Below are 19,937 nucleotides of genomic sequence, written 5' to 3'. Positions count from 1 at the left end.
GCGGCCTGACCTCGCTGGAGTGAAGTGGGGGGGCAATTGGGGGCCCCCAGAGGGTTGGGCAACAGGGAGTGGGCATCCTGGCAGTGCCAGCCTGTGCCCCTGTCACTGCCTAGAGGACAGTGATCATGCCAGGGGGGCACTGGCATTGCCCTCCAGGCACTGGGCAGTGTCAAGGGGGGCAGGGTGTGATGGGGGCAGGTGTTGGTGGCACTCGGTGGGGATGACGGGTCCCGCTGCCACTCTGCATTGAGATCGATGGGGGCGGGGGGGTGGCAAGAATGGTTGGGGTGCCACAATTGCGCCGTGGGGGGTTGTATGATGGTAGCACTGCGGGTTCCCGGATTGGCCAGGAACTGGGAGGCAGGCACTGAGGGCTGAATAGGCAGGAATAGGCCCCAGCCCCTGAAATCTAATGATATTCACACTGGTGGCTTCTGCATTGCACAGAGTTTGGGAGATTCTAATGTGAACTCCCACTGAAAAAAACAGTGTGATTATTGTAGTTTTCCTGCAGATTCATTGCTTAGAATTTTTTTGTGAAAATTCCGCCCCAAGATGTATATTGCTGTCAGGGAAACAATTATTTTAAAGTTGTTTAAAAATTTACTTCCAGATGTAATGAGATCTCATGTGGCAAAGCAGAGAGTTAAAAGTGTAAGGTGAGTAGAAGAATGGTAGATGGATTATGAATTAGTTCATGAATCAAAGTTTGGTTCCCAACTTCATTTTCTGCCTGTGAGGGATAGAAACTGGGGAAAAGAGAAATCTTTAGGTGGCAAAGACAAAAAAGATCTCGTGGGATATCGTAAAGATAGTTTTCCACAGGTTAAAAGGGAAACATATATGAGGGTGAAAAGAAATAAAAAGACACAGATGTCTTCATTGTAATAAAGTAGCTTGCAGAAAGTCATAGTGTTGGTGGTTTATGGAGACCACTGAGAAGACAGACGTGGTAAAACAGGATAAGACAGTGGGGTTTGCTAAAGTGGTAAAGGAAACCCTAGTTGAATTTAAAGAGGTGCAAAAGAATGTGCAGCCTGGTCAGGGTTTATTGATAAGGAAGTACCAGATCTATTTAAAGAATTTACTTGTGTAAGGTTTGCTCATGTGTACCAAGAGAGTAGGTAAAGAAGTTAAAATTTTGAGAGATATTAGGGCAAGTCACTATTTGATGGTGAGAGATGAGGAATTATGTAACTTAGAAGGAGTATTGCCAGAAAAGGTGGTATTATGTGGAGTTCAGGGTGAGAAGAGTCATATTCCATTATATAATGTGAAGCTGGAGAGCCTGGTGAGAAGTGGTGAAGTGGTGGTAGGAGTAATAGAGAAATTATCTTGTCCAAGAATATAGTTTGTCCTGGATCACAGGTGGGAGTGAAGCCTACTGTGGTTGAAAAGTCAGTGGATAATCAAGCAACTGAGGGGTTAAAGGAAACATATCCTGGGATTTTTCCTGATTGTATGGTAGCAAGGTCACAAAGCCACAGATTAAGACAAGAGGAGAAATCAAAGAGTAAAGATAAAGAAGTTGAAGAAACTATTTTTGATCAGATGGTTGAGAAAGAACTAGAATGGGTGGAGGATGAAGTGGATATTTTTGATTCAGGGAAGTTGGCAAAATTACAACAAAAAGATATAGAGATAAAACAGTTCGATCAGAACGCATATGCAGAAAACGAATCTGAGTGTGTACTGGAATGTTATTATCTTAAAATGATGCCTTAATAAGGAATTGGTGACCTTTACATAGTCAGACAGATGAAAAATGGGTTATATTACTGGTGGGTTATAGAAAGGAGGTGTTGTGGGCCGCACATGAGATACCAGTAGGAGGTCATTTGGAATAAGGAAAACTCAAATTAAAACACAAAAACATTATTATTGGCCTGGACTCCATAAAGATATAGTTGAATTTTGCCAGACATGTCACACACGTCAGGGAATAGGAAAACCTCAAGCAGTGATAAAACAATATCCTTTAATTCTCATTCCAGCTTTTGAGGAATCTTTTACAAGGGTCATAATTGATTGCATAGGACCCCTCCCTAAAACGAAAAGTGGGAATCAATATTTATTGACTATAATGAATGTTTCTACTAGACTTGCAGAGGCCATTCCATTCTGCAATTTAACAGCAAAAAGGATTATAGAGGAGTTACTTAAATTTTTTACTAGATATGAATTATTCACAGAAATACAATCAGATCAAGGAACAAATTTTACATTAAAATTATTTAACAAGTTTATGGATAGTTTAGGAGTAAAATAATTTAAATCAACTGCCCACTATCCAGAATCACAAGGAGTGGTTTTGATCTGTTTAACATCAAATATCACCATCCCATTTTAGTTTGTATTCACAAAGAACAACCCAGCATGGGAAACAGGCCCTTCGGCCCAACGAGCCTGCGCCGTCGCATCTTCCTACACCTACCCTGCCCTGTGTGTATGTGAGTGGAACCCCTAATGTAGCCAGATTCGGGGGAGAATAGTGTCAATTTGGTACATCAATCAGCCTAAGAGCACATCTTTGGGGTGTGGGAGGAAACCGGAGCGCCCAGAGGAAACCCACGCAACCACAGGGAGAATGCGCAAACTCCCACAGACACAGGCCCAAATCCATGTATCTGCACAGCTAGCAGTGATAGTCACTGAGCTGTTGCGGTGCCCATCTGCTGGTCCAGGATTAAGCACACACAACGACACGAAGTACTAGGCCACTCCCGGAACCTCCAAGAGCAGCCCACGCATGACCCACCGTGTGCATGCCCCTCGTTTGACAACAAGGTGGACCGACGCCTGTGGAATAAAAAGACAAAACATTAACATGTAATACTACATTTCCGGTGTCATCCCGAGGCTCTGACCCTATTTAATACCCTCTACTATAACCCTCCATCCTTGTTTCGCTCATGTGTCTATCTAAGTAAACCTTAAACAAGTCCAACGTGCCTGCCTCCACCACCCTACTCAGTAGCGCGTTCCATACCCCCACGACCCTGTGCACGAAAAACCTTCCTCTCGTATCCAAATTCTACTTCTCCCCCCTCACCCTTAGATCGTGACCTCTCGTAATTGTCCCCAATCTAGGGAAAAGCCTACCACTGTTGACTCTATCTATTCCCTTCAGTATTTTATACACCTCTATCATATCCCCCCTTAATCTCCATCTTTCTAAGGAGAAGAGCCCCAGTTTCTCCAACCTTTCCTCGTAACTCAGTCCTTCCGTGCCAGGCAACATCCTGGTAAACCTCCTCTGCACTCTCTCCAGGGTCTCCACGTCCTTCCGGTAGTAAGGTGACCAGAACTGGACGCAGTACTCCAAATGCGGCCTAACCAACGTTCTGTACAACTGAAGCATTAGACGGCAGCTCTTATACTCTATACCCCTTCCTATAAAGGCTAGCATTCCATAAGCTTTCTTCACAACCTTCACTACTTGTGTTGACACCTTCAGAGACTTGTGCACCTGTATTTCTATACTCTTAATCAGTCTACCTTTTATCACGTAACTCCTCCCTGCATTATTCCTTCCAAAATGCATCACCTCGCATTTGTCAGGATTAAATTCCATCTGCCATCTATCTGCCCAATATACCAACCTATCTATATCCTGCTGTGTCACCTGACAGTCCTCCTCAGTATCTGCCAATCCTGCCATCTTGGTGTCATCCACAAACTTGCTGATCACACCACGTACGCCCTCTAATTCTGACCCCTGATTCAGTAGGTTGTTTCTGGTGGTGCATGCCTCTAAACATCCAGAACCAAACGTAAGAGGCAATAAAGAATTCAAGGTGGTAAGGGGAAGGAACAGAAATTAAATATAAGTAACCTGAATCCATTTCAGTAAGAATTGTCCATCAGCCAAGGATGGTGACACATTTTATGGTTTTTTTCAGATCTCTAGCAGTTGCAGTTTTCTACCACAATCATCATCTTGGCACTACATCACCACCTTGTGGAGATGTAACTGAAGTAAATAATGGGCAACAATGGACTGTGCAGCTAATTCTGAATAATTGATCCTACCTTGATCATTTTTATAACAAACCTGTTACCCGTAAAATCTGCACAAAGAACACTGATGAAAGTGTCAAGACCCTCTGATAATATAAAGCTGAGTCAAACAAGGAGGATCCTAGCTTTGATTTCCCCATCCATACTGAATCATGCGTTTGCAGTTCAACATTCACAACACAGAAAGAAGCCCTTGAGCCCATCATTGCTACATCAATGGGGTCTGCTACTTGGCCACTGTCTAGTGACACAGACTAAAAGTGTAAATTCACAATGTTAGTCTCCGTGTACAAATCACAACCTGGTCAGTGCAAAGAGGGAATCATTCTGGGATGATTGTACACAGGTTTTCCTCCCGTCAATTTAGTTATACTTTAGCAGCATGACACATAAATTGTTCCAAAACTAAGGCCAAGAATCATTCAACTCATTAAGTTTCAACAGTGATGGATGTTCCACAGGAGATTGCTATCACATCAAGTCATGGTTCACCACCTCTCTTGATTTTGGGCAGTGCAAAGCAGTGAACTAGGCTGTTCTTTAACTATTTAGCTATCTATATTTGATGTTAAGAACATCATCTATTGATCATTCTGACCCCTGATTCAATAGATTGTTTTTAGTGGTGCATTCCTCTAAAGGTCCACGACCAAACCTGAGAGGCAGTAACAAATTCGAACAGAATATTAGGACATAATGGGAAGCTGATCCAAAATAAAACAGGGCATCACAATGTCCTAGTAGAAGATTTTGATCAGGCGCCATCAAGAACACTGTATCTGGTGTTCTGGCCCCTCATGTAGGAGATTTAGAGGTCCTGAAAAAGAGGGAGGTTGCAAGATTTATACTTACTTTAAAATTCTTTGCTTATCTCACTAGGTTTGGGCAGGCAGACTTTGAGGAGACTGAATAAAATGAGTTACAACGATGAAGACAGTAGACTGTCTCCTTGCGGAGAGATCATTTGAATTTAGAAAAGATAAGGAGCTCAAGAAAACAGGCAGGTTATTCAAACAGAGAACTGGGTCAGGTGTCAGTGGTTCCCCTTCTGGAGGGTGAACAACCTTGGAACAGATTGCTAATGCATGCAGTTGGCAGGATGTTGAATAATGCCTCTTGTGGTTACCAATATTACCTGGTACCTGTTCTTCAAGTTTGGGGGTGGGGTGGGGTGGGGTTTGGAGAGGCATTCCCCACATTTTTGTGTCCCTTAATTAGCTAAAGGCATTTAAACTCTATTTATTTTACCTTGCCCAGCAGATTACATAGCTGTGGGTAAGTAAGAAGCAACAGAGTGTTAAATGAATGGGACAGGGTCAGTGCACCATGTGATTTTTATCTATTTCTCTTTTTCATATGTTTATAAATCATTAGTTTTCTCTTTTTTAACTGGATTTTGGAAGATATTTCTTGTTCTTTGTCTTCCCTAAGAGAATCAAAGGAAGAGGTTTCAGGGTGAGTGAGGGATGGGTGTTTGAAGGCATATGGAGAAGGAATTTGAGAACAGAGGGCAAGAGAAAGAGATTCAGGGCCTGAGGAGGTTGGGGACAGAGAGAGACTTGATGGTCAGATTCAGAGAGGAGATTGGGAGAGCAGACAGAAACCACAAGGACATAAATACATTAGGGGACACAAGAAGAGAAAAAGTGAGAATGGGGAAACAATTGACAGATTGAGGAACTGCCTGGCAGTGTCCACTGGGCACCTGACACTGCCCACCAAGTACCATAATTGTGCTGGAGCAGTGTCAAGGGGGTGGGGCTATGACAGGGGAGGCAAGTGGGTGGGAGCTCTGTAGGGGCGGATGGAGCTCTTCAAAGGCAGGGGAGCTTTGCAAGGGGGAGGGGAAGAGGCAATTGGGGAGCTTTGAAGGGGGAGCTCAGTTGGAAGGCGATCAGCAAAATGGGTATATGGGGGGGGGGGAGGCTGGATGGTAGCAAGGTATGCAGGGGATATGCAAATGAGGGGTTGATCAGCCTGGGGAAGATTGGCTCGGGGAGTGATGGGTGGGGGGGGGACCAGCATGGGGAGTTATTGGCAAGGGCAGGCAGGGAAGGAAGCTGGCACAGGGAGCAATCGACAGGGGTGGTGGGGGAGACCGGCATAAGGGTGAGCCATGGAGGGGTTGTGATGAGGGAACCGTTGGAAGGATCCTGATGCTGGTGACTCTTAGAGAGGCTGATGCCTGGGGCAGAGTGGTTGAATTTTTAAATTTGCCCAAAAAGCAGGTCAGAAACTCTCCCATTCCGCATTTTTAGAATTTAGAATTTTTTTATATAAGATTGTGTGTAAAAGGTCTGAACTGCCTTGGTGGTAAACAGTGACAAATTGTCACTCGGTGCCCAATTACTTGATTTACTTTCCAGTCTGTCTTGCCCTTCTGACTCAGTCCTAACGATATCCAGGCAGTGTAGCATGTCCTTGAATCTCGGCTTTGAAGTGCAGGTGAGTGGGAGTAAAGAGGCCACACCTTTTTTTTACAGCACTAGCTGCTGTAAAAGAGTCAGACCTGGGAAGGAGGGTGGTCCGGTCAAGTTAGGTTGGGTTGGGGGTTGTGTCAGGCCTCGAGAGATTCAGACGGGCCTGGGGGAGGGGAGGAGTCCTATGTGAGTGGGGAGATACTCATGCTGGGTGGAAATGTCAGGAGGTGGGGTGGACTCCTATAGGATTGTGGGTGAGGGTTTTACTTGGGTGAGATAGTCAGGGGATGGGGATTTCCCCTGGGTGGTGGTGAGGGGTGTTAGAGGGATTAATAAGTTCAGAGTGCAGGAGGGTCCCATGGAGATTCGGTCAGGGTTCATGCAATAGTTACCTATAAGGTAGAAGAGGTTTTAATCCTTCTTTCCTTTTCTGATAACTATTGAAATATCCCAGTCAGAACCATCCAAAAATGCAACTTAAATCACAAACATCTGGGCATTTGTTGTGCAAGCCCTACCTGTGAAATTCTGAGAGTATTCATTCCCCAGTGCATCCCCCCTCCATCCACCTCCGCTCCCTAGGGAGCTCAGAGATCAGGGTGTTGGAGCAAGAAATCACTGCACAAAAAGAGGGGAATGTAGGAAAGATGAGAGGAAGATCGGGTGATGACGAGAGACATCAGAAGGATGAACCATTGTAGACACTGAGATTCAAGCCAGAAAGTAAGTGAATGAATTTTGACTGAAGAGTCTGCAAATTAAGCTCAGTGTAACAAAGGTGAAATCCAAAGTCTGGAGCAAATTTTCAGTTAACCTGAGCAAAGAAGGAGGTCCAAACACTTCCATTAAAGAAACCATCCCTTTCTACAGACTTTCATCAGTCTTATCCTGAACCAGGAAAGGGTGGAAACTGAGATATCATGGTTGAAGAATTAAGATGGTTATATTAAATCAATAATTTGAAATGTACAGACCCATTCCTTCAACAATTGAGTGGGGTCTTGTTGAAACAAGAGGTGGGATGATCATCAGATAATTTTGCCTTAACATTAAAAAGGAGTACGTAATTGAAGAATAGCCCCCGGTCTTCAGTTTCCAGATTTGTATTGCTGTCAATTAGCAGAAAGGGTGTGCAAGGGCTTTATGTGATATCCATGACAGCTGAAAGTGACTGAAAAGAACACAAGGTGGTGCTGTGATACAAAGGGGATGATAATATATATATAAAAAATGAAGGAAATCTAAATCAAACAATACAGAAAATATTGGTAACACCCCATCAATATAGAGTACAGACCAGTTAACAGTTCAGGCAAAGAATACTTGTCAGAAACTTAAATGGAAGGTTCCTTGCCAGGGTAATCATTCTTGTATGAATCTTCCTCCAAACTATTTGGCACACCTAAAAACTATAATTGTTGCAGTCATCATTGCTAAAGCTCTATGTGGGAGGTTTAGTGGCATGAATCTGTGACCCAGCTGTCTAGAGGAGCATCACGTCACTCTCTCTGTTGCTGAACATCCACTGTTGTCTTGCACTTATGAACAGTTATGTGGGTGGCACAGTGGTTAGCGCTGCTACCTCACAGCGCCAGGGACCCAGGTTTGATTTCCATCTTCCATCGCTCTCTGTGTGGAGTTTGCACATTCTCCTTGTGTTTGTGTGGATTTCCATCAACAGTTGAAAGACATGCTGAGTAGGTTCATTACCGTGCTAAATTTTCCCTCAGTGTACCTGAACAGGTGCCGGCGTGTGGTGACTGGGGGATTTTAACATTCATTGCAGTGCCTACTTGTGAAACTAATAAATAAATTTTAATAAGTATGCTTTGTCTGTAAAGTGCTCAAAAACAATATTTTTCACTGTATATCAATACATGTGACTATAATAAATCAAATTAACTTCACAATGAAGATGTTGAATATGTGGGGAAGAGTTTAGTGGTGAATCTTCTGGTGCCAGTAGTTAGGCATTTTAACTGAGGACATCCCTTATGATACTTGTGTGGGGATTTAGCCAGGTCCAATTGACAACAGTGTCAAATCAAAGGTTGGCCATGATAAATCACATACTAGAAATGTAAGAGGCAGGCTTTAAGATGATGAAAAGAGCTATAGTTATCCTGTCATGCTGACCAGCCATGTGTAAGATATGATTTTGTCCTGGACATTCATGCTGCTATTGGATTAATGTTGATAGCCAGGATAATATGATCATATTATCATCACAGATGACACATCTATGCCTTTTCCACAATATAAAGAAGAAGATAGCTGGACCAGCGGGGCACCTTGGAAAATTTAAGTGATCTTCAAGATTTAAGAAAACCATCTTGCTTCCACTCCCTGCTTCTTTATTCTAAGGTACACCAAGAATTATTGCTGAGGTGTCAGTGTGCTGTATTTTGATTGCAAACTTGATTCAGAAATGGGAGCAAGAATTGCACCTGTTGGAAATAGAGTAGGCTTCAGACTCCATGCTGAAACACAATTGTATTTTCTACTGTACCAAGACAATTTGCAAAAGTCACTGATAAAAGAATAAAATATTTTTTAAAAGATTTTCAATTGCTATGGGATCCTAGAGGCAGGATTGTGCCATTACAATACGATTAGTTTATAACAGCAAAACCTATTATAAATTCAGAGTTTATAATAGGAATATCTAAAAATGTGACTGAAGAAAATCAAATTGTGCAAACAGGAAATGTGTACAGACTTCAGATTTCAAATATGTATGCATTTTTGAATTGAATTGTATGCATATATCTTATAGCAGAATAGATGGAGAGATATAAAATATAAAAGCCAATTCTACTCTCAAGTTACAGTTCCAAATGTTGACATTTCATTCACTGACCCAAAAGTAAAGAAGAAACTGGTGGTCCTGTTTTCCATCCTCACAACAGTGGCTAAAAGTCAATAAAATAAATTGAACGCATTGCATATAAAAAAGTATAACCCCTCAAAATAAAATGACTCGGAGGCGGGGGGTAGTGGTCAGGGACATGGATGGGCAGTGCCACCTGGCGGGGCCCACCTGGCATACTGTCAGAGCCTGGTTCTGGCCACCAGACAGCCCAGCCCAAACGGAAATAAGGCCACTTGGTTGCAAACAGTCATCTTGCAACTGTTCCACTTCATGGCCTTCCCAGGAGCCCCCTATTTTAAAAGGCAAGGCAGCAGCCTTCTCCAACATTGCTGCCACCTGTCTTTCCTATTACCCCAAATAATCAGTTCCCAATTCCTGGAGCTGCTCAACACACCTAATTGAGTGCCAAGCTCACTTCCATTTAAACAGTCAATGATGCTATTTAAATTTAAAAATTGTGTTGTGAGAGTGATGCAGCCTGGACAAAGAGTCAGGGTCCAGAATCCATCCTGATGTCAGGTTCCCGATCCTCCTTTGAAAATCTGGCCCACGGTTTTTGCAACAAGCTGCTGGAGGGTTGTTGGGGGTCTTACAGTTCTCCTTTGAACTATTAAAACCTTTGCTCCAAACCAAAAGCAATTATTTAATCCAAGTTACCTGATTCCTTCAGTTTTGCAACATTCTCTAATTCTAGGACACAATTTATCTGTGACCACTGATTTCCATTTCACCAGGAACAAAAATATCACCAGAGGGCACTGTGTGTAAAGTTAAATTTAAATCCAAGTCACACTGAATTTCTGTGGTGAATTTTCAAATACATCTGTCATTTCAAAACAGATAATATTAGCCAAACCAATAAAAACTGGTAATTTTCCACTCCCCAGATAGAAAATTATGATCAGAGATGAGGCAGTAACAACCTCGCATGGACTCTGTGGTTGTGCTCCTGTCTCATGAGATGCCACATCAAGAAAAGAGCTTCACCATACCATCACTTCATCTACTTATGCAAATATTTTATATTGTTTGTATTTCCTGCCAACTTTATCCATTATGAATTACCTTCTCCCCTTTTGTAATGGAAGCTACCTCTGCAAACTTTTTGTGTTATAATTACTTGTTGAAATTTGTGGTGCTGCATGGCCATCTCTGGCAGGAAGGTATCAATGTACCCCGAAAAGTTTACAAAGGCGCTTTCCTTTACGAAAATGGATAAAAGATTTTATTATGGAAATATAAAAAATAAGGACAGTATGACTTTAAAACATGATGTGCAGATGCCATGTTGGATTGGGGTGGGCACAGTAAGAAGTCTTGCAATACCAGGTTAAAGTCCAGCTGGTTTATTTGGAATCACAAGCTTTCAGAGCGTTGCTCCTTCATCTTCTTTCCCTTCAATTCGATTTTCAAGTTTGCTAATGACACCGCCGTAGTAAGTCGAATTTCAAACATGATGAGACAGAGTACAGGAATGAGATAGAGAATCTGGTGAACCGGTGCAGCAACAATAATCTCTCCTTTAATGTCAACAAAACAAAGGAGATTGTCATCGACTTCAGGATCCTCCTGTCTACATCAACAGGGACGAAGTGGAAAGTGTTGAGAGCTTCAACATTTTAGACGTCCAGATCACCAACAACTTGCCCTGGTCCCCCCACGCCAACACTATAGTTAAGAAAGCCGACGAACCCCTCTACTTTCTCAGAAGATGAAGGAAATCTGGCATGTCAGCTACGACTCTCACCAACTTTTTCAGATGCACCATAGAAAGCGTTCTTTCTGCTTGGTATGGCTCCTGCTCTGCCCAAGACCACAAGGAGCTATAAGAAGTCATGAATGTAGCCCAATCCATCATGTAAACCAGCCTTCTCTCCATTGACTCTGTCTACGCCTCCTGCTGCCTCAGCAAAGCATCCAGCATAATTAAGGTCCCCAGGCACCCCAGACATTCTCTCTTTCACCTTCTTCATTTGGGAAAAAGAAACAGAAGTCTGAGGTCACATACCAACTACTCAAGAACAGCTTCTTCTCTGCTGCTATTAGACTTTTGAATGGACTTACCTTGCATTAAGTTGATTTTTCTCTACACCCTAGCTACATTATGCACTCTCTTTTCCTTCTCTATGAACAATTTTGTCTATAGCATGCAAGAAACAATACTTGTCACTATATGTTAATATGTGACAATAATAAGTCAAATGGAATCAAAAAAGGTGAGTCTTACCTGATGAAGGAACAGTGCTCCAAAAACACATGATTCCAAATAAACCTGTTAAACTATTCGGGCACTCCAATGAAGTACTGGGGGTGTTGGATGGAATTTTCCTGACAGGACTATGCAAAGATCTGTTGACCCCAAGCAGGATTTTCCAGTGTTGGGGTGAGTGCAGCTGGGAAAATCCCACCCGTTGTTTTTCAGGTCAGAATTTAAACCAAGACCCAGTCTGCTCTCTCTGGTGAACATAAAATATCTCGCAGCAGTAGGGGTGGCACAGTGGTTAGCACTGCTGCTTCAGCGCCAGGGGCCCAGAGTCAATTCTAGCCTTGGTTCATTGTCTGTTTGGAATAATAGAATCCCTGCTGTACAAAAGGTGACCACAATCTCACCCAGGCCCTATTTCCGAAACACTTATTTACCCTGCTAATTCTCCTGACACTAGGGAGGCTATTTAGCATAGCCAATCAACCTAACCCATCACAAGTTTGGAGTGTCGGAGGAAACTGGAGCACCCAGAAGAAACCCACACAGAAACGGGCAGAAAGTGTAAACTCCACACGGACAGTAACCCGAGGTTGGGATTGAACCCAGGTCTCTGGTGCTGTGAGACAGCAGTACTAACCACTGTGTCACTGTGCATGTTCTCCCCATGTCTGCTTAGGCTTCCTCCAGGTGCTCCAGTTTCCTCCTGTAGTCCAAAGATTGATTGGCCATGTTAAATTGTCCTTAGTGTTGGGGGGACTAACAGGGTAAATATATGGGGTTTTGGGGATAGGGCCTGGGTAGGATTGTTATCGGTGCAGGCTCAATGGGCCAAATGGCCTCCTTCTACATTGTAGGGATTCTATGAGTGTTTTGAAGTATATTTTATCCTTCAGGCAACATCACTAAACCAGATGATCCAATAATGTTGGTGCTTGTGTGATTTGCTGTGGGCACAAAATTCTTACTGTATTTACTCAAATAACAAAAACTACAATTCATGACTCAATTGACTATGAATTCCTCTGGGGATATCTGAGGTAATAGGAATTTACAAATAGTTTATTTTGCTATTAGATTGGAGTGTTGTGACCTGTATACATATGTGCTGAAGCAACATGAACCAATTCCTCTTTCCAATCTTTGAGATGTTTGACATCACCTCACGGCACCCACACTTCTCCAACTGAGGGGCAATCTGACGTCACATGTCAGATGATTTTGCCTCCCTCCATCTTTGTAAACATCTGGCCCCCAAGCAAAACTTCTACCTCATGGCATTACTGAGATCGGGAGTTGAGTGCAATTTTCCAGCTTATCAGTGATCAGAGCATCTTCAGATCCCTTCTCAAATCTAAGTGGCTGGAAAGAATTTTAATTTGGATCTTTGTCTATTTCTGTCATTTAAAAAAGATATTTTGTTTCCAAGTGAAATAATGGCAGGAAAACCCACTGGACCAATAAATGTGAAGGAGCCAAATTCAATATACATGTAACAATGAGCAGCAGCTCAGGCTCAGTATTTCTGCACAGATATTAATTCAATTACATTGCACTCAGCCTCAGTAAATCACGGCCACCTCCCAACACCTTTCATCACTGAGCTACTCAGAAATACTTTATAAGAAAAAATCAACATCGAAGAGACCAAAGGAAAAACAAAAGAATCCTCGAGGTAATGGTGCTCCATGATGGCACTGAATGATTGTACAGGTACCCACCAAGTAACCGCTGACAGGTTAAATCGGGACTTCAGCTATCATCATGAACCAAATAATTTTAACCTGAATCTAATACTGATGAGAGACAGACAGATTTTTTTATATTCCAGGAGAACATCTCACAACGGATGCATACTTCATCCTTCACTGTCTGCATTCCTGAATGTAAAATGATCCAGTGATCAGGCAGTCCTGAGCCCAGGAAGATACAGGACTGAGAATCTGCTGTCAGATTGAAGCTAAATGTTCCTGCTTGACTAGACCCAGAGGCCCCTGCCTCAGGCTTAGTTTGCATTGAACAGCACTGAGATTTCAGTGTCATGATGTGAAGATGCTGGCGTTGGACTGGGATAAACACGTTAAGAAGTCTCAAAACACCAGGTTAAAGTCCAACAAGTTTATTTGGTAGCACAAGCCACTAGCTTTCAGAGCACTGCTCCTTCATCAGGTGAGTGGGAGTTCTGTTCACAAACGGCACATAAAGACACAAACTCAATTTACAAAATAATGGTTGGAATGCAAGTCTTTACAGGTAATCAAGTCTTAAAGGTACAGACAATGTGAGTGGAGAGAGGGTTCAGCACAGGCTAAAGAGGTGTGTATTGTCAATATTGTGAAACTTCTTACTGTGTTTCAGTGTCACCCAGCAGTCATTAAGACCAACATGTGAGAAAGACACTATAAAAGTGAAACAAGGCACAGAGATCACATACTACAAAAAGAGATAGGAAATTCACAGAAAGAAGATAGATTTGTATTTATGGAGCGCTTTTGATGATTCTTGTACATTGTAAAGTGCTTTAACAGCCAATTAAGTGTTTTTTAAAGTGTTCCAATGTAGGAAACATGATAGACAATTAGCAAAAGGTAGGGTCTCAAAAACAACAATGTGATAGGTTAAGAAAGAAACATTGGTCAGAGCACAGGGGATAACTCTTCTGCTCTGCTTTGAGATGGTGCCATGAGATCTTTTATATTCTGAGAAGGCAGAGAGATCCTGGTTTAATGTCTCAGTGCAAAAACCAGCACCCCATCAGTGCAGCTTTCTCAGTGCTGCACTATTTGTCAGTGTGAATTTTGTGCACAAGTCTCTGGAGTGGAACATGAACCTATAATCTTCTGGTTTGGAGGTCACAATGTTTCCTGTTGAATTAAAGCTGCCTCTTAACATAATTAAATGATTTTATACTGACCAGCACTCCTATGACCAGAGTGCTGCAAGGCCCTCTTGAATAAACAAAGGATGATCATATGAGATGGTTAATCAATTTTCTCTAGACAGAATACAACCATAGCAACAGTTTCAAGGTTACCTGTTGTGATGTCACTGCCAATATTTCTGGCTGGTTCTGGGCCGAGTACTCAGCTTGCTCTTGCAGGCCATTGTAGAAATTTTCCATTTGCTGTCCACAGCCCAGTATGGTCCTGCCTTGACATCCACCCCTCCATCTATCACTAAGTTTACAATAACCGCTCCACATTTTAAGGAGATTTCACCCCTTGCTGGGATCTGCCAATCATCTCTCAATACTGCACTGTAAATGCTGATTATGGGTGGCCTATGTTTGGGGACAAGCATTTTTGGAGACTTAGCTTATTTTGTTACATAAAAGGTTCTGCCCCAATCACTGGATAACCAGGGAACCGTGGCCTCAGCTCACGCTTCCAGCTTGTTATTTCTGAGGTCTGGAATGAAAGCTGTGATTTGCAACATGTATGGGCACTCTGCTGTTTGGTTGCTGTCCCTGCTGAACTAATGTGCAACATAAATTGGATGGATTGTGCATCACTAGGAGCTCAAGCAAGAACTATTTTAAATATGACTGTGAACCCAAATGGTGCCTTATGAACTCAAATGTGGAGTGTTAAAACATAAGAGAGAAGTGCTGGGATTTACAGGTGCATAGACCCTGAATAAACCAGTTTACTTGAACATCTTTTCATCTTCATTTACCAGTGAAAATGTCCTTCAGCATTGGTAGATAAAGACTGTTGTTTTTATTGCAGCAAATCACCAAGGTTTTCTCGGCAGCACATCAGAAGTCAAAGAAGAAAGAAAAGTACAACACAGGAACAGGCCCTTTGGCCCTCCAAGTCTGTGCCCATCATGATGCCCTAATTAAGCTAAAAAAGAACTTCTGTCCTTACTTGGTCTGTATCCCTCTATTCCCTCTCTATCCCCTCCCTATTCATATACCCATCTAGATGCCTCTTAAATGTTACTAATGTGTCAGCTTCCACCACCTCCTTTGACAGCACATTCCAGTCACCCACCACTATCTGCATGAAAAATCTCCCCCGCACATCTCCCTTAAAGTTTTCCCTCTCACCTTGAGCATGTGTCCTCTTGTAATTGACACTTCCATACTGGGAAAAGGCCTCTGATTATTTGCCCTGTCTGTGCCTCTCATAATTTTGCAGATCTCTATCAGGTCTCTCCTCAACCTCCATCTTTCCAGTGAAAACAGTTCTAGTTTATTCAACCTTTCCTCACAGCCAACACCCTCAAGACCAGGCAACATCCAAGTGAACCTTCTTTGCATTCTCTCCAAAGCTTCCACATCCTTCTGGTAGTCTGGTGACCAGATCCGCACACAATACTTTAAAAATGACCTAACCAAGGTTTCATACAGCTGCAACATGATTTCTCTCTCACTCTTACTCAATGCCCTGGCTGATGAAGGCAAACTTGCCATATGCCTCCTTAATCACCTTGGCCCCCTGTGTTGCCACTTTTACTGAACTGTGGACCTGCATGTCCAGACCCTACTGTATGTTAATGTTCCTATGGGTTCTGCCATTTACAGTATAACTCACACCTAAATTTGATCCTCCAAAGTGCGTCACCTCACATTTGTCCGGATTAAACTCTATCTTACATTTCTGTATCCAATTCTCCAATCTATCCTGTAGTTTCCTCTGACAATCCTGGCACTAACAACAACTTCACCAATCTTCACATCGTCTGCAAACTTACTATAACATTATAGTATTATATAATATATTATTATACAATATTACACACAACAGAGGTCCATCACTGATCCCTGCAGAACATCACGAGTTTCAGATTTTCATTCTGAAAAACATCCTTCCACCACTACTCTGTCTTCTATAACCAAGCCAGTTCTGTATCCATTTAGCCTCCCACCCTGGATTTTAGCTTTAGTCAGTCTACCATGTGGGACCTTGTCAAAAACTTACTAAAGTCTACATAGATTACATCTACAGCCCTTCTCTCATCAGTCATCTTCGTCACCTCTTCAAAAAACTGGGTTGCTGGGTTAAAATCTTAGAACTCCCTAATAGCATGGAGGAGTATCCATTACACAGACTGCAGCATTTCAATAAGACTTTCCACAACTTTCTCAAGGACAACCAGCAATAAGGCCAACCCAGATGGCTCATATCTGAAGAATGGATAAAGAGAAAATCAGTTAATAATCACAGAATCCAAGCTGCAAATTCTAACCTTATTAAACTGAACACAAGCAATAAGCTCTCTATATTTGAGAAAGACATTTGTACACTTCTATCTGTTCATCATTTTATGAGTGCATTGACAGCTGTTTACAAACAGTTTGTCTGGGGACAAACATTTTGTACAGAGCTTCCAAAAAATAACATCATGATGTTCTGCTCCAATAACCTGTTACTTGGAGAATGATGGCCTCAATTCACTCTTCCAGCTCTTGATGTCATTCGGAAATGAATTCTGCGTCAACTGTTGGCTCACAGACTGATTGTTTTTAGCTCTGAGCACTGTAACTGTAACTTGGGACATTAAAGAGATACCAGCAATGGAATGCGCAGTATTTTATATACAAGTAACATTTAAGATTATGGGTTAACCTTTTCTTTGGTTAAATCATACCAACTTCTCTTCAATATTCAGGCTAAATATTTGCATTGTCATATTGGACCTGTTAGTATGCAGACAGCTGTTTTCTCTGTTTGGCCAGATAAGCAATCCATCTGCTCTCCTTAACACTGAGCCATGGTGAGAAATCATTTCTTAAGTAACATATATCACACTACTGTGGAAACACAACAAAGGTGACAAGCCACTGAACATGTAGCCAGTAATTCATAGTAAGTCAGGAGCCCAGGTTCAATTCCAGCCTTGGGCGACTGCCCATGTGGAGTTTGCACGTTTTCCCCATGTCTGCCTGGGTTTCATCTAGGTGTTCCTGTTGCTTGCCACTTTTGAAAGATGTACAGGTTAGGTGGATTGGTCATGCTAAATTGTCCTTTAGTGTCCAAATATATGTAAGTTAAATGGATTGGCCATGGTAAATGTGCAGTGTAATGGAGAAAGGATGGGCCAAGATGAGATTCTGCACTGTAGGGATTCTATGGATCGAAGTCAATTCAGAATTATAGTTACTAGCCTTTGTGTTTTTAACCAGAACTGCATTATTTTTGCTTATTGGATGCAAAGTTTTCTGATTGTTGGTAGATGAGGCAGGTGCTGACTCTCCATTGGATCAGTTCTTGACTGGGGCTGAGATTGCATTTTACAAGAAGGTAAGTGCCTTTAGCAATAACACTTGATCCATTCGATTTCCTGACCTAGTTTTAATCACTGATGAGGGTTTTGGAGGAATTTTCAGACTTTATTTTTCCTTTATTGGTCTTGGGCTTCTCCCGTGGCATTTTGTCTCTTGGATTGAGCTGTTGATCCTGTGGTGGAGGTAATATGGAGAGGTTGTAGTTCAGAGGGGATTGGAATACTCATGGTGGTAGTGGTGGTGTGGGGAGGTTCGGGGGCCTACTGGTTGGGAATGGTGGTGGTCAGAAATCTTATGATTGGATTGGGTGCCTTGAGGGGGAAGTTGTTTGGGGGTGCGGATTGCTGAGGCTTTTCAGGCAGGCACATGGATTCAGGAGAAAGGTGTGAAGGCCATCACCTTTTGTATCCACCATGATCTCACCTTGCTAAAGCTGCCAGCTTTCCTGACACTTGAGAGTTAAAATGTCAAACCTGAATGAGAACGAAAATTGCAGATGCATTATCATAATTAATGCAGCAACTTGCTACCTTGGAGTGAGTTGGTCATAACTCCACCATCCAGCCTCAATTTAATGGGAGTATAGAAGTTGGGCATAAGTCACTAAACAGATTTTTCAAACCCCAAATCTTTTTCAAGGTTAAAATTAACACCATTAATTCTGTTTCTCTGACCACAGTTTTTGCCTGATTTCCTATTTATAAGTAAACCACATAGTCAACACAACCTCTGATGTCCACTAATTGTAACATTTTTTGCAGTAGCCTTGTTAATTGGAGATTCCTGTAACAAAATTCAGCCATTTCCTGCTACCATAAATATTTGTAAGAATAAACCACAATGGAGATTATGGCAGAAAAAAACGTCAGGGCAACACTTTGCTGACAAATGATCCTGACAGGCATGCCACTTTTTTGGGGGTAGGGGAAGTGTATCCTTGGTTTTAAATCTATAAATCCTTAAATTCCTGCCCTTAAATTTTAGATACAGAACAAATAGATAGAAATATAACATTTCAAAAATGTGGGTTTTTTTAGCTATAGTAAAAAGTTTGATTGTACTGAGATCACTGGTCATTCCAATCCTGACATGTCAACTTGGGTAGTCAGCACTTGTCAACAATTTAAGTTTGGCTGGCATTGCAACCCAGTCTTAACTTGTCTTGGTTCAATGTCCACATACACTTTGAGGATCTTCATTTATTTTGTCTTTTTAACCTTTTGTTGTGTTAATGCCCTGGTGCCTTTTTAATAAAATCAAAGCTACAGTAGAAACAGACCAAAAGTCTGAATGAGCAATAGAGGGAGAGATACAAAGAGATAAACTGGCAGTCAGGAACAGGAACCAGTGTAAGAGGTACTGAGGCAGGTTGTAGTGTTTTGATTGTCACACTTTGTGAGATGAACTGCCTCAACACAAGTCCACAAGTTGATTTGGTTATCCTTTATTTTGATTATTATTTGAGGGATTTATTGCCATTTTTGGATGCACTTTCTGGTTAAGGTATATATAGTTAAACTTTTCCAGAAACACTTCATGTTCACTGATTGCCTGTATGAGTTCATGTATGATGATATTGCATTATGAATAGAAGTTTCAAATATATAAAGCATGAATCATTGCATGTAAAGTGTATCATCCACACTCTGAAAGTGCACAGTTAATCAATGGAATGAAAGAAACATGGTGGAAAAAATGAGCTCTGAAATATATTTGTTTACAAAAACCATTGGGGATCACTTAGGCAGTGGTGTAAGTGGATAATATTGAATTGGCTGCCAGTTACAGACCCCACCACATTCCCTCAATTGACTTCAATAGGAAGGAAAATAAGGCGAGGTTGAAGAAAGATGAGATAATTATAGTGATTAACTGACACCATGCATATGTTATGAAAGCCAGGCGATTGTAGGAGTGATGAAAAGCAGCCGTTGCTACACACACCCATGCCATTTTCCACTTCACACCCCATCCATTGCATGACCTCTCTGACTGAGATTGTTGGTACACGCTAAATTAGGATCTGGAGTGATACTTGACAATAACTATGTCAGCCTCTCCCAATTAGAGGAAACTTTTCTACCCACCCACTGGCCCACCAAATCAACACATTGCCACAAGTCAGCACAAATTGTTCAATGTGATGAACAGAAAATGCAAAGCCCAGGAAAGCTCACTTAATTAAATAGC

The sequence above is a fragment of the Carcharhinus amblyrhynchos genome, chromosome 9, assembly GCF_965287045.1.
Source record: "Carcharhinus amblyrhynchos chromosome 9, sCarAmb.v2.hapA, whole genome shotgun sequence".
Taxonomy (NCBI): Eukaryota; Metazoa; Chordata; class Chondrichthyes; order Carcharhiniformes; family Carcharhinidae; genus Carcharhinus; species Carcharhinus amblyrhynchos.
Note: the sequence above shows the minus strand (reverse complement) of the source record.